This window comes from Trachypithecus francoisi, unplaced genomic scaffold (genome assembly GCF_009764315.1).
Source record: "Trachypithecus francoisi isolate TF-2019V2 unplaced genomic scaffold, Tfra_2.0 Lachesis_group0, whole genome shotgun sequence".
Taxonomy (NCBI): domain Eukaryota; kingdom Metazoa; phylum Chordata; class Mammalia; order Primates; family Cercopithecidae; genus Trachypithecus; species Trachypithecus francoisi.
Window position 1 is genome coordinate 141,462,432 of NW_022681453.1, and position 12,799 is coordinate 141,475,230.

At 46.5% G+C, this 12,799-nt stretch overlaps 1 protein-coding gene across 1 annotated transcript in view; it reads left to right on the top strand.

Annotated features, from left to right (window-relative positions):
* Positions 1 to 12,799, top strand: part of LOC117083983 — a 108,310-nt gene that overhangs the window by 58,747 nt on the left and 36,764 nt on the right. The window lies entirely within an intron of this gene.

Sequence of the window (12,799 nt, forward strand, 5' to 3'; positions counted from 1 at the left end):
GACCAGTCCTTTTCACCTGCGTCGCCCTCACCCTCCTCTCTCCACCCCCATAGTCAACCTTCCACACTAGGGCCAGTCACTTCCTCCACAGAAGGCATTTGATGACAGCCCCCTCCAAAGGGGATCAGGCTGGCCACTCCACAGCTTCCAGTGTCCACCCCATCGGGTGCTGACAGTCCTCAGATGTGCCACACACCAGGCCATCGTGGGCCAGCAATGGCCATCCTGGACACCGGAAGGCCCTCCCCATCCCTCTCCTATTCCCTCCCCCGCTCTGCCCCCACCAGTCGTTCTGTAAGGCCCAGATGCCTCCTCCACTGTTGGGCTCTCCTTAATTTCTTCTGCTTGAACGAATTCCTCCTCTGTATTCCATAATGTTTGGTCCCTCTCTTGTGTCCATCACCTTACCCTGCAGTTTTGTATACTTGCTTTCCTCCCTCTCGAGGTCATCAGCCTCTTAAAGGGAACAGCCATTCCTTGTTGTTCCCCAAGTGTTTGTGGAATGGAGTTGAATGTGTTCTGTCTGGTGGGCTTCCCACCTCTGTGCAGGAAAGGTGAATGGCTTCAGGCTTCTTAGGTCAGGGTGACTACACGGGGTATTTTTAAATGTGACTTGAAAATTTGGGAAGCAACCTTACATGGTCAATTATTAAAGGAGAGGTAGGAAATCGAGTTGCTTTTTCATTACATTTTGCTTTCCATTTCTGAAGAGTTCTGTTGTGTGCCCCCGGAAGGGCCCTGGGTCAGGCACACCTCCAGTGCCAGGGGCTTCATGAAGGCTGGCCGGCATCCCCAGTGTCCCAGTTCAGCACAACCTGACTGTTGTCCCATCCTCATTTCTGTACGCTCCTCCTAGCTTCTGTCCCGCTGCCAGCATGCCCTCTCCAGGGGCATTGTGGGTCCAGTTCTAAGGCATGGCTGTCCTTCTGGGGAGGAGGTCCTCATTCATTTAAAGGGAGTGAAATGGGAGCTCAGAAGTCAGAGGAAGCTATTCATTCCCAGGGAAGTACTTTAAGGCAGGCAGGTGTGTTGTTTTTGTTGTTTTTAAGTGAGACAAATGTGCTTTTCAAAAGACTCCGTGTGTGTGCTTACACCCCTGAGCCTGCTTGAACATCTAACACCTACCAGCTCCCTGACAAGAACATTTGTGGCAGATAAAAGACATTAAAAAGTCCTAAGAGTGAAGCAGGATGAGTCACAGAGAGAGTGAGCCTGCCAGAGCCTTTGAGAGCAGCGGGTTGCAAAGCTCCAATCTCGGTTCCTCGTTTGCTCCGCCTTGTGCCAAGCCAGGGCTCACGGGTGGGTGTGATCCCCTCCCTTCCTGGGGCCCCTACACCTACACACCTCCCACCACCTGCAGAGCTCTCTGGCCCACGGTATGCCCTGCTGGGCTCACCTGGTGCCTGAGGGTTTTGCTTGCCAGCTGGGGCTGTGGGAACCAGCCGTGGGCTGCTTTTGCCCTACTGGAGGAGACGATGAGACTGAGCTGAGAGTCACTGTTTGTCACCCTGCAACATTCATCGCAGCACAAGAAAGCAGCAGGGCGGTGTCCCCTCTCCCCAACACTCCCCCCTCCCCACCCCCGGCTGGAGAGATGAGAAAAGTGCTTGCAAAACAGCTGAGAAAATTTGCAGCAGAGGCTCACAGGGAAGAGTGGGCTCAAAGCACCAGTGGCAGGCAGCACCTATTCTCATCTACACACAGCCCCTCCAGTCCCTAGTGCCAGGCGATCACTTCACCCCACTGCAGCCTCCTTGACTTTCAGGATTGGGTGCTTCTTTACACCCAAAAGGAGGGAGGAGGACATGCCCAGTCCTTTGTGGAGCTGGGGATTGTTGTGGCATTTTTTGCAGAGCCTGCTGCTTTTTGAGGTCTTTCTGTAGTTCTCAGAGCAGATTTAAGAAATGTGGATTCATCAGTGAGATTGGAAGGAGAAGGGGATACCATCATTTGTGGGGGAGGCAAATACCTAGAGATTTGGTGGGAGATGTATTTGGAGAGTAATGAGGATGAGTGACTTAATGGGGAAGTGGGGGTTGGTGCAGTTGGGGAGTCTTGGAACCTGCTGACCCTAGGTGCCTGGGAGGGCGACTGACCACACCTGTTGTCTGTGTGTATCTGCTCCTCATTAGAGCCCATCGCCAGTTCTTCCAGGGGCTTATTTCAAAGGAAGTTCTGAACCACAGGCTTGTCTTTCCCCCAAGTCTAGTGGGTACCCATGGCTCAGAGCTACACGGACACACCTGTGGCCATCGAGAGGACAGAAACTTCACAGACCTTCAGTTACGTGTGCCCCATTCTTAGTGAAGCAAAAGCTGTTGAGGCAATGGGCCCAGCCAAGGCCTTGATCTGGAAGTGCTTTGGGGTACACCCTACTTGTGTTCAGGGGCATACCTTGGTGTACCCGGCTGTTGTATTCCCCATGCTATTTTGTATTCTGAGGTCAAGCTCCTCTGAAGAACCACTAACTGCCTTTGGATGGGTTTTAGGACATTTAGTCATGGGTCAGACTATTGAGCCTCCATGATTGTGAGAATTCCAGGGCTCTAGGCTGGGTCCTGTGTGAGTCAGGCTGTGGGGTTCTGAAATTTAATCAAACATGATAAGCAGCTCCCTTTACCCCTTTAAATCACAGTGCTGACTATTATGAAGAAATGTACAAATTAAAATGTGTTTGCATTTTTATTTGTGCAGAAGCAGGAGATGGCAAATTTTAAACCCTATTTTCAATCAAACCTGGAAAAAAAATGTTAAGATTTGAGTAACTAGTTGGAACCTTGCCTTTCTCTTTTCGTTTCTGTGTAGGTCTGTTTCTTCCTGATTACTGGACTCAATAAGAGAACGAAGTGTGTGTAGTCAGCATATAGAATTCGTGTTACCTGTTAAGACTGTAATAGGCCCACCAGACATGCAGAAATGGAACTTGATATTAGAAAACTTAAAAGAAAGAATCAAAAAGGGAGGAAAAGAAAGAAAAGCAAAGAAACTAGCCACAGATCTGCCTCATCAAACAGCCAATCGGTGTGCCCAGCAGCATAAAAACAGCACATCCTGCAGCCAGCTGGCAACGGAGGGGGAAGCAGCCTCCTCTACCTGGTTGTTCATTTGACAGGAGCCTCGGGAACTACATTCATTATTTGGGTCTTAAACAAGGGGTGTCATTTGTAGAAAGGGTTTTATTTTTTAACCACTTTTTCAGGTACGGTGTTCTTACCACCATACTGCGGTTTACCCAGGAAGTTAATTGCTTTATTCTTTTACATTGACCTTGAGAGGATTTTATATCTGAGAAAAGTGACATTTTGGTTTTCTAATTTAGAAGCACAAAGGAAGTTGAGAGAGATAGTGTATGAGCCTGATTCACACTTTGGGGACAAGTGGTCTGGCTAGATTATACACGCTTAGAACTGGGAGCAAAGATAACATTATTAGACTTAGGCATTAAATATGATTAATGGGACAACAGGGATAACGTTGATGCCCCTTCGTGTGTACAGCCAGCTTGCATTTCATCCCTGAAAACTTGTTTGGTTGAAGGGCTTGAGTACACACCAGAGAAGGTCTGTGCTCACTTACAATTCTGACTTCTCTGGCAGTCACAAGCACTAATAGTAACCCTTTGCTTACGGTTTCATAGCACACTGTTTTAGCAAAGGAGGACCTTCCCCCAAGAAACACACTAGTAGAAATGCCACCCCTTGGGGGAGGAGGGTCACTGTGAGATGAACTCATAATGTACACGTATCCCAAAGCACTATGTTGTACATCATCAATATGTACTGTTTTTACTTATCAACAAAAAATAAATAATGAGGAAAAACTCATGCTGGCAGCTTTTAAAAGGACAGCCAGTTTGGCTTGGTGTGTTAAGCTAACAGGTTGCTTCCTGTTGGATCCCATTCACCCCTGGGCTGAGGCAGGGGCCGGTAGCTCATGATGCCAACACAGGCTTTGGGGACACATTTTGACAATGCTTTTAAGTAGTCTCACTTCTCAGTGGAAAGACCCAGAGTTCTTACTCAGCTGACAGAGAAAGCCACATGTAAAACTCAATCATTTTGGAATAATGATGGAGGGACAAGGGTAATCTATGGCTGTCACCTCCTACTCCTTTGGGGAATATGTGATGTCTTCGTCTCCTCAAAGAAGAATAAAAGACGGGGGCAGGACTTCCCCAGGGGATTAGTGTGGTAGCAGGTGCCACCCCATACACTTTCTTTATTATTAAGGGGCTTCTGCAGCAATCCGACAGGCAAAACAAACTTGAAAGTCATTTATCTTCTTATCTACATCAAGATCAGGGTAATATTTGTGTGTGTGTTTATATACTTGAAGTAAAAATTAGTCAGCCCTATTGGGAAATTTTAATACTTTCATTTAAAAAATACTTTCTTCACTCTTTTCTTTGAAAAGCACCACAAATTACTGCTTACTTTTAGATTCTTTCTTAGATTTTAATGTACCTTTTAGGCATTAAAACAAATATATCTGATATCCATCTGACATTTAGTAATTACATTTACTGGTGTAACTTTCATTCCTTGTTATTACTGTTATTGCTCTAATTGCCAGCACCCATTGTTCATTCATTGTGGTGTGAAAGACAAAACTGATGAAAGTTTATGTTTCTCTCCATATCCAGACCTGCCCTCTCTATCTGCCAGTTCTATCATCAAAACACTTTGGGTAGGTCTTGTTTATTTGTTTTAATCCCTTCAAATTGCTGGTTCCTGCCCAGTAACTCCCGAGCTGGCTCTCAGGTGCTTCTCTGCCAAAATATGCTGACTGCATCCCTGAAAATTGATCGTGTATTAAGAACTGCTGAGAGACTCAGCCACTTCTGGGGCCAAGTCATCACAGCCAGGTCCACGGCGAGGGAGAGCCCTCCCGACAGGCAGCGCTGCCATGGACACAGGAGGTCTGGGACAGGGAATATGCACATGGGAGGTGGTAAGAGAATTAGAAGGTGCAGAGATGGGGGACATGAGGAGACGGGTAGCAGTGGAGACAAAGTGGGAACAGAAGCAGGTAGATATGTGGAAGCTGGTGGAAAAAAAGAAGCAACCAACCAGAGAAACGGCTGATAGGGTGTTGATAATATTGCAGGAATGTTTTTAAAGGCCTATTTTCCAAAAATGAATATGGGGAAAACTGAGAAATGAGAATACCAGATAAGTTCCACCTGCAGAGGCCTGGAAAGTTTGGCACATCAGTGTGGGGCAGTCACAGGTGCTGAGAAGGAGGGGTGGTTTTGCAAGGTGTGGGAAGCTGAGTGGGATGCAACTCCTAGAATTGGGGGTGACAGCCCAGAGAGTGCTGGCTGAATGAATATTCGGCTGAATCTGCTTTTCTAGCTGACCTGTTGGAATGCCTAAAGCCCAACTGCCAAGCACTCGCTCTGCACATTATCTTGAGCCCCCTTTGTGACGGTGGTACTCCCTGCCTCTGGCTTCCCAGGCACTCACTTCCCTGTAGGGAGACAGGCAGGGAGCAGGTGGGTACAGGATAGCTGTGGTATGGGATAGGGTACCTCGGGGCTGCAGGCGCACTAAGGGAGAGTTATCACCAGCCTTCAAGGTTAGTCAGTGCCGTTCAAGCCAACACTGGAGGAGGGGGAGAGGGAGCTGCAGCACGAGCTCTTAGTTGTATAAAATTGAAAGTGGGTAGGCTGAGGAGGGGTGGAATCGCAGAATCTGAGAGAATTCAAAGGAGGGTAGCAGCCTATCTTTCCCAAGTGGCATAGTCTGTTTTTTTTTTTTTTAATCCAACTATTTTTTAAATTGTACTGGGCATATGGTACCTTCCAAGACCAAGAGACAGCCAGATGGAGTTGAGAGGGATCATGAAACCTGTTTTGTTCTAGCAATTCTTGGGCTGCAAATATTGTTCAGCCTCCACTCCCTCAGGCTGCAGGAGCTCATAGTGGTTGAATTCCCAAGGGTTCGTGCAGGCACCACTGTGTCCCCTCAGTCAAAGCACTGGTCTCTCCATGCAGTTGCATCCTTTAACACTCAAATAGAAATTATCCATTCCTTGATCATAGTAGAATGAAATGAAAGCACCATGGAAAAGGGAAGGCTGTCCACCATTGAGGGAATTCCTGAAAACAGCACACTCTTGATTCATGGCTCAGAGATGAGCTCCAGTCAGCATTCACTGTTACTGTCACTACGGTCCCACATCTGCAGTGACCCAGGGGTGCAAAGCGCCTGCACCGCAGGCACTGTCTCTCCCCAACCTCGTGATGCAGGTCAGTCAATAAGTTCCCTGCAGTCAGATCTGGGGGTAGGGGGGTGCATTGTCGTGACTGCCAACAAAGAGGAAGGATAGAGGGAGGGGTAGAAGGATTTGTAGAAAGACGGATGGAGGGATGGATAAGTGTAGGGAGGCAATCTTAGTTTCCTCATCTTAGTTTCCCCAGCTGGAGCCCTGTACATTAAACTGGCAAATGACAGTTCCACAAGATAAAAACGAGACATTTATTAACATATGTATTGTTGATGTACACATGGGTGCACCCAGTGGTGAGTAACCAGAGGGATGGTCAGTACTTGGGCTTATAAAACATCTTAGGCTAAAAGGGGCTTGTGGATTCTGGGCTGGGAACACCAGACTAAAGAGGAAAAGGTAAGAATAAGCCTTTAATTACTTGAATGCCCAGCAGCAGTGGTAAGGACCCTATACATGAGCATATAAATAACTCCTCTCCCTTACCAGGAAGAGGAAGACATCTTTTACCAATGGAAACTTTCCTTGTGAGTGTAAATTTACTTGACAGAAGAAAACTGTGTGCCCTGTTTTTGGAGCTTTGCCTGCGTCGGCTGGTTCTCAATGGCCTTTAGCTCAAAATCATCCATGTGCCGAAGAAGCATATTTTGGGGTGGCATATTCTGCTGCCCTTCAGATGGAAGGAAGGACAATCTTGTATCCATAGTCCAACTTCTAGTTGAGCTTTTGCTCTTCCTCCTCCCCATAGCAATATAGAGAATCAGTGTAAGATTTAGCTTCTCTTTTTAAAAAAAAATCAACAACAATTTGCCAAGTCCCTGTTGGATCTCTGGTACACAGTCCTCCCCTCAAGGAGTTCATGACTAAAAAGGACAAGTAAGAATAACCCTTCAATTACTTGAATGCCCATCAGCAGTGGTAAGGACCCTATATACAGGCATATAAAGTAAACTAGGAGTCCCAAGGAAGGAGTCATGATTGCCAGCTGGGAGCTGACCTTGCAGGATGAGGAGGAACTGAGGGTACAGATAGCCCTGCATGGAGATGCCTGCCCATCCCTGTGGGAAAACTGCAAATGGTTCCTTTTGGTTTGTGTATAGTTTACTTGGAAGTGGGGGTGGGGTGTGGAGCTGGCAGAAATAAAGTAGAAAATGTAGGTTAGGACCTTATTATGAACATCCCTAAATACCAGTCCAAGAAACATGGACTTTTTCTGTTGAATGTGGAGTAATTGTATACATACTCTGGAATACTGTGCTGCAATTAGCATATGTACCAACATGAATCGACTTCTGAGACCTGTGGTTTAATGAAAAATGTGAGTTGCAAAAAATATGCCCAGTATGATATCATCAGTGAAAAAAATACAAAACAGTTCTATGTGTTTGTGTGTTTTTCTGTGGGTCTGAAAGGACCCACACCAGACTGCTAACAGCAGTTACCTTTGGGGTGAAAAGAAAGAACTAGGGTTTGGGGGTGAGGAGTATTGAAGGTGGGGATGTCAGCATTTTTGGAAATCTTTTAGTTTTAACAAGGAAATGTTATCTTGCCATTAAACTGTAAGTTTAAAATTCAAAAGATAATGGAGTCATTGGCTTCATTCCTGTTCTAAAATTTTCAATTAGAGCTTGCACATTCTGAGAATTGGGAAGATAGTCTCAAACCAAACAAAATCCAGGGATTAAAAAATAAGCCCCCACCTCCCCGACTCAGAGCCTGCAGAGAGAAGGAACTCTTTGGACCGTTTTTCTCCCAGGCCTGAATGGCCTCATTTGTTTGGTTCATTGATAATCAATTTCAGGTGATGAGGGATGCTCTTGACCCACGTTGACCTTGCAGCAGCATTCTGCATTCCTGCCCATGACTGGATTCCACCCTGTGGCGGTGGCTGGCTCCGGGCAGCAGTGGTGAGTATGTTTTTCTCTTTCCTGGCACCAGGATCATTTTCTTGGAGAGTCTCTGTGGACGTTGGCAAATAGTTTTGGCCTTCTTCCAAGAGATTGGGTTTATACCAGTCTAAATGAGGCAGGCATTTAATCAGTCACCCAGGGAACAGGCTTGAGGCCCTCTGGTGTCTTCTTTATAATTAATTTTTAACATTTGTTTTCAGTATAAAATTTGGGCCTTTATCCTCTTTGAAATAAAAACATAGCATGCATATTAGACTGTATTGGCACTAAACTTCACACACCATTCTTTTATTCCCTTCCAACTATTAACTCCTATTAAGCAAGACAGAGGGATAATAAGATCCCCCTGCACTCCCCCGCCTCGCTGGCTTGTGTGATGCTTCATCCTCTGTAATTGCCTTCGGTGGCCAGGCTCTTTCCTATCATTAGTGTGCATCAGAGGCTCCTTGTCAGGGCCCCGGCCACCTCCCAAGCTGCCATGCACCCTTTTTGCCATGCATCCCTTTAATGCTACGGCCTTTCCCCAGCCCAACCACTGGGAGGCCCTGGTCGACTAAAATTCTTGTTAACAAGACACAGGGGGTATTTCTGGATTTTTAACCCTGGAACTTGAACTGCTGGAGATGATTTCCTATTTGTTCATTTGATTGACCTGCGCTTGCATCCTGAGAGCCCAGACGTGCGTGGGTCAAGGGAACCTGAAAACATCACAGTGGTTCTGGAACCTAGATCTGTATAAACAACGCTGAGAATGCTGACTACAAGCGCAGATTCTGAGGCCTCTCCTCAGACCTACTGAGTTGGAATCTTTAGGACAAATGGAAAATTAACTGGCAACTTTTTGTTAAGCTGTGTAATTATTTGCAAGTCACTGAGTAAAGTGATCATTTTTCACTTTCTTTCAGAGAAGTTTCAGCACAAACTTATCTTTAACCTTCAGTCCCCTGGACTTTCTCTTTGGGCTGTTATGTACCATTTGTGCAAATTAGAAACAGGAACCCTTCTTTCTGGACAGCAGCAGGCCACACAGAAGGCAAGACTAGGCCTGTGGGGCTCAGGATGGATTTCAGTCGCATTTATCTCCTTAGCCAGGAGTCTCTGTGCAGTTAACAACCTACACAGTTGCACACGGCAACCCTGCTTACTCCGTGCTCTGATGAACAAAATAGCTACCCTTGAGTACCTACATGTGTAAGCACAGGGTCAGCTTTTTCTTACATAGTTATTATCTGTAACACCAACAGCAACTCTTAAGGATTTATGTTGAGAAAACTGAGGCTCAGAAAATTTGATTTCCCTAAGATAACACAGTCAGAAAGAAGCAGAAGATTAAGACCCATACCAGGCTCTGATGTGGCAAGCAGTTGGATGGATAGGAAATTATTTACAGTCAGTGCCTTGCTTCTTCAGCAAGACCATGGGTAATTCCTTGTCCTCCTTCCCTCTGAGAAAACCATTAACTCCGGAGCCTGTGAAAAGGTCCCTCAGGCCAAGAGTTAGCTGCCTGTCTTTGCTGCTGAGTGAGCAGAAGCCTCAGGCCTCCTGATGATGAATGAGTAAGTGTTTAGGAAGCACTAGGAGACCTGGGCCAAGGGCATGTGACACGGTAAAGCATTAACGATTGCGTGTTTATTATTAGCAAAAGTTTCACTTTTTCCAGCCAGCCACCATGATTAAAAGTCCAGTTTCTCTTTTCCTTTTGTGTAGAAATGTGAGCAAAAGGCTTTAAAGTCAGAGAAGGATCACGAAATTGGAGTCAGCAAGGACTCCTTACCAAAGTTGTCCTGTCCTCTGGATTATCAGCTGTTTTCTATCTTCTGGAGTAAGAAGCTGCCCTGAGCAGAGTGCCAAATTGGCTGCTGAGTGAGGTTCATGCTAGTTGCCACTTCAACTCGGCACCTGTACCATCGGCCACGGCTGCGTTAGGAACCCCCTGGAACTCAGTGGCTTCCACAACACTCAAGTGTCATCCCAGGGCTGCAGGGCAGCCTGGGGCTCAGCTGGTCCAGTGTTGGCTCCGTTGGGCCCCTGTGCTTCAGGCTGGGCCCTGTCCCTCCCCAAAAGTCTGTGGGTCAGCAGGGTAGTTCTACTTCTCATGGCTCTCATTCCCTATGAACCAGCAGGGTAGCAAGGCAAGCTCTGCTCTTAACAGCAGCAGAAGAGCACAAAGGCAAGTGAAAGCACTTGAGGTCCCTTAAGACCTAGGCTCCAGACTGGCCGCACCATCCATCTGCTGAATTCTATTGGCCAAAGCGAGTTCCTTGGCCAACCTAATGATGAAGCACAGAAGTAGGGTCCTTTCCCCTCTTCAGCAGGAGGATGTGCAAAGGCATGTGACAGAAGACAGAGCTGAGGGTAAGAATTAGGGCCAGCAGTTCCCCCTAGCACAGCCCCTCAATTTCCAGAGGCTCATTTGGTGGAAACTTCCTCTCCTTGCAGGCAGCTGGAGAGCCTGGGGCCCCCTCCTCTGTATGCTGTCCTCATCAATGTTTTTCACAGGGCACAGAATTCACCCACCAGGTTGCTCACATTTTCAGAGAAAATCTGTCCCACATCAAATGTTTCTCATTCAATTCTCAAAAGCTCTTCTATGTTTTTTCCAAAAAAGGCCTCCCTCACACTCTGATATCACAACCTCAGTTTTGCTCCCTTTCTTCATTTCTAATAAAATCTGGACTATGCAGATTGGCTTTCTCATAGCCATGGTAGCTTGTTGTTGGCCCTTCCTCGAGTGGCGTTGCTCCTTCTCAGAGACAGAGGATGGGGGTCCCTAGCCGCCCTTGTGAGCGCATCATTAACTCTGGGAAGGGGCCACTGGCTTCACCATGATGCATCCTTACCCCCCTCACCGAGTGAGCAGCTTCATCTCCAGGACTGTACCATCCCAGGCCAAATGGTAGTTTTTTGAGGGGTCATCTAATCTGTCAGTTCCTAAAACTAGGTGAACATAATCAGCTGGGAAGTTGAATACAAATTCAGATGTCTGGGCCTAGACAACAGCAGGATGGGGCTGGAGGATGAGCTCATTTGGGAGCTACTATCACTTTGCCTGCCGACCCATTTCCACTTGGAGTGACAGATTACTCCAGAAGCTAAGCTGCCTCTTACTATCTGTTACCCAAATCAGTAAGACATGGTGGCATTACCAGTGTTAACGCAAATGTCTTTTTTTTTTTTGAGACAGGGTCCCATTTTGTCACCCAGGCTGGAGTGCAGTGGCTCGATCTCAGCTCACTGCAACCTCTGCCTCCCAGGTTCAAGCGATTCTCCTGCCTCAGCCTCTTGAGTGGCTGAGATTACAGGCACTCACCATCGTGCCTGTCTAATTTTTGTATTTTTAGTAGAGACAGGGATTCACCATGTTGGCCAGGCTGGTGTCAAACTCCTGACCTCAAGTGATCCACCCACCTCAGTCTCCCAAAGTGCTGAGAATAGAGGCATGAGCCACCACTCCCATCCTGATTGTCTTCTTATAAAAGCAGGAGGTTCACATTCCTGCAGAATCTGCAGCCTTGTGTGACCACAGGTAATGGGAGACAGTTTGCATCCTCTGGCCCTAAGAGTCCTCTTTGATTCTTTCAGGAGGCCCAGTTGAATAAATAAGTTCAGCATAGAGAGATCAGTCACTCTGAACTTTACATTACCTGCTTTAGGGTTTAGGTTCTTCAGATCACACACTAGGGTTCAAAACTGAACAATCTCTTCAAGTGACGTCCTACCTAAGGCAGACTGTGAGGGAAGGGTGAGCCCCTCACCCCCATTGTCTGTGTGGCTATTTAAATAATTCTTTTTAACGGGTACTGTGACCAGCAGTTACAGACTCACCTTTTAGACTCAACTCACTTTTTGCTCTGACCTTCCTTCCTCAAGTCATTTTCCCCCTCTGGACCTCGGTGTCTTCATCTGGAAAATGAGATGATTGAATTAGGTCATCTAGAATCTTGCTACTCAAAGTGTGATGAATGGGGCTTGTTAGAAACATAGAATTTGAGGCTACACCCTAGACCTGCTGAATCAGAATCTGGAGGTGATTTATGTGCACATTAAATTTTGAGAAGCACTGTTCTATAAGGTACCTTCCAGGAGCCTCAAATTTTGTGCCTTTGAAACCGTGGTTACCCTTCTGTACCTTTCCTGTCATTCTCCTCAGGTTCCTTTTGTGAAAGCCTGTCTTAAAAGCCATCTGGTTCCTGGGCCTCCCATCATCAGCATTGCTGCTGATTCATTGTGCCGCCTTCTAGGTAAAGAGGCCTCATATTCTTTCATGCCAAGGATGAGGGGCCAGGAAATCCAGAGCAACTTAAAAGCCATGAAAAGTCAGGAAGAAAACGGTAGTTTAAATTCTGAGCAAGCCTCATGCAAGTCTGGGTCACTAGACACGTAAGGATCACAAAATAGATTAAACGTTCCAAGAGTAGGGAGGGGCAGAAAGCAAGTTAGAGAACCAAAACCAACAGTAAGGAAAATATTATAGAAGCATGCAGGAAACTTATTTTCCATTACTGCTTGTCAAAAACATAGGCTGATATACACCTAGGAAAAAAAGATTATAAATTTCCCTTGTCCTTTTCCTTCACTGTTTTGAAGAGGAGTTTCCCATGGAGTTGGAGCTGTGTTGATTGGCAATTTATTTGTGAATTGTTTCATGAAACCAAGGCTTC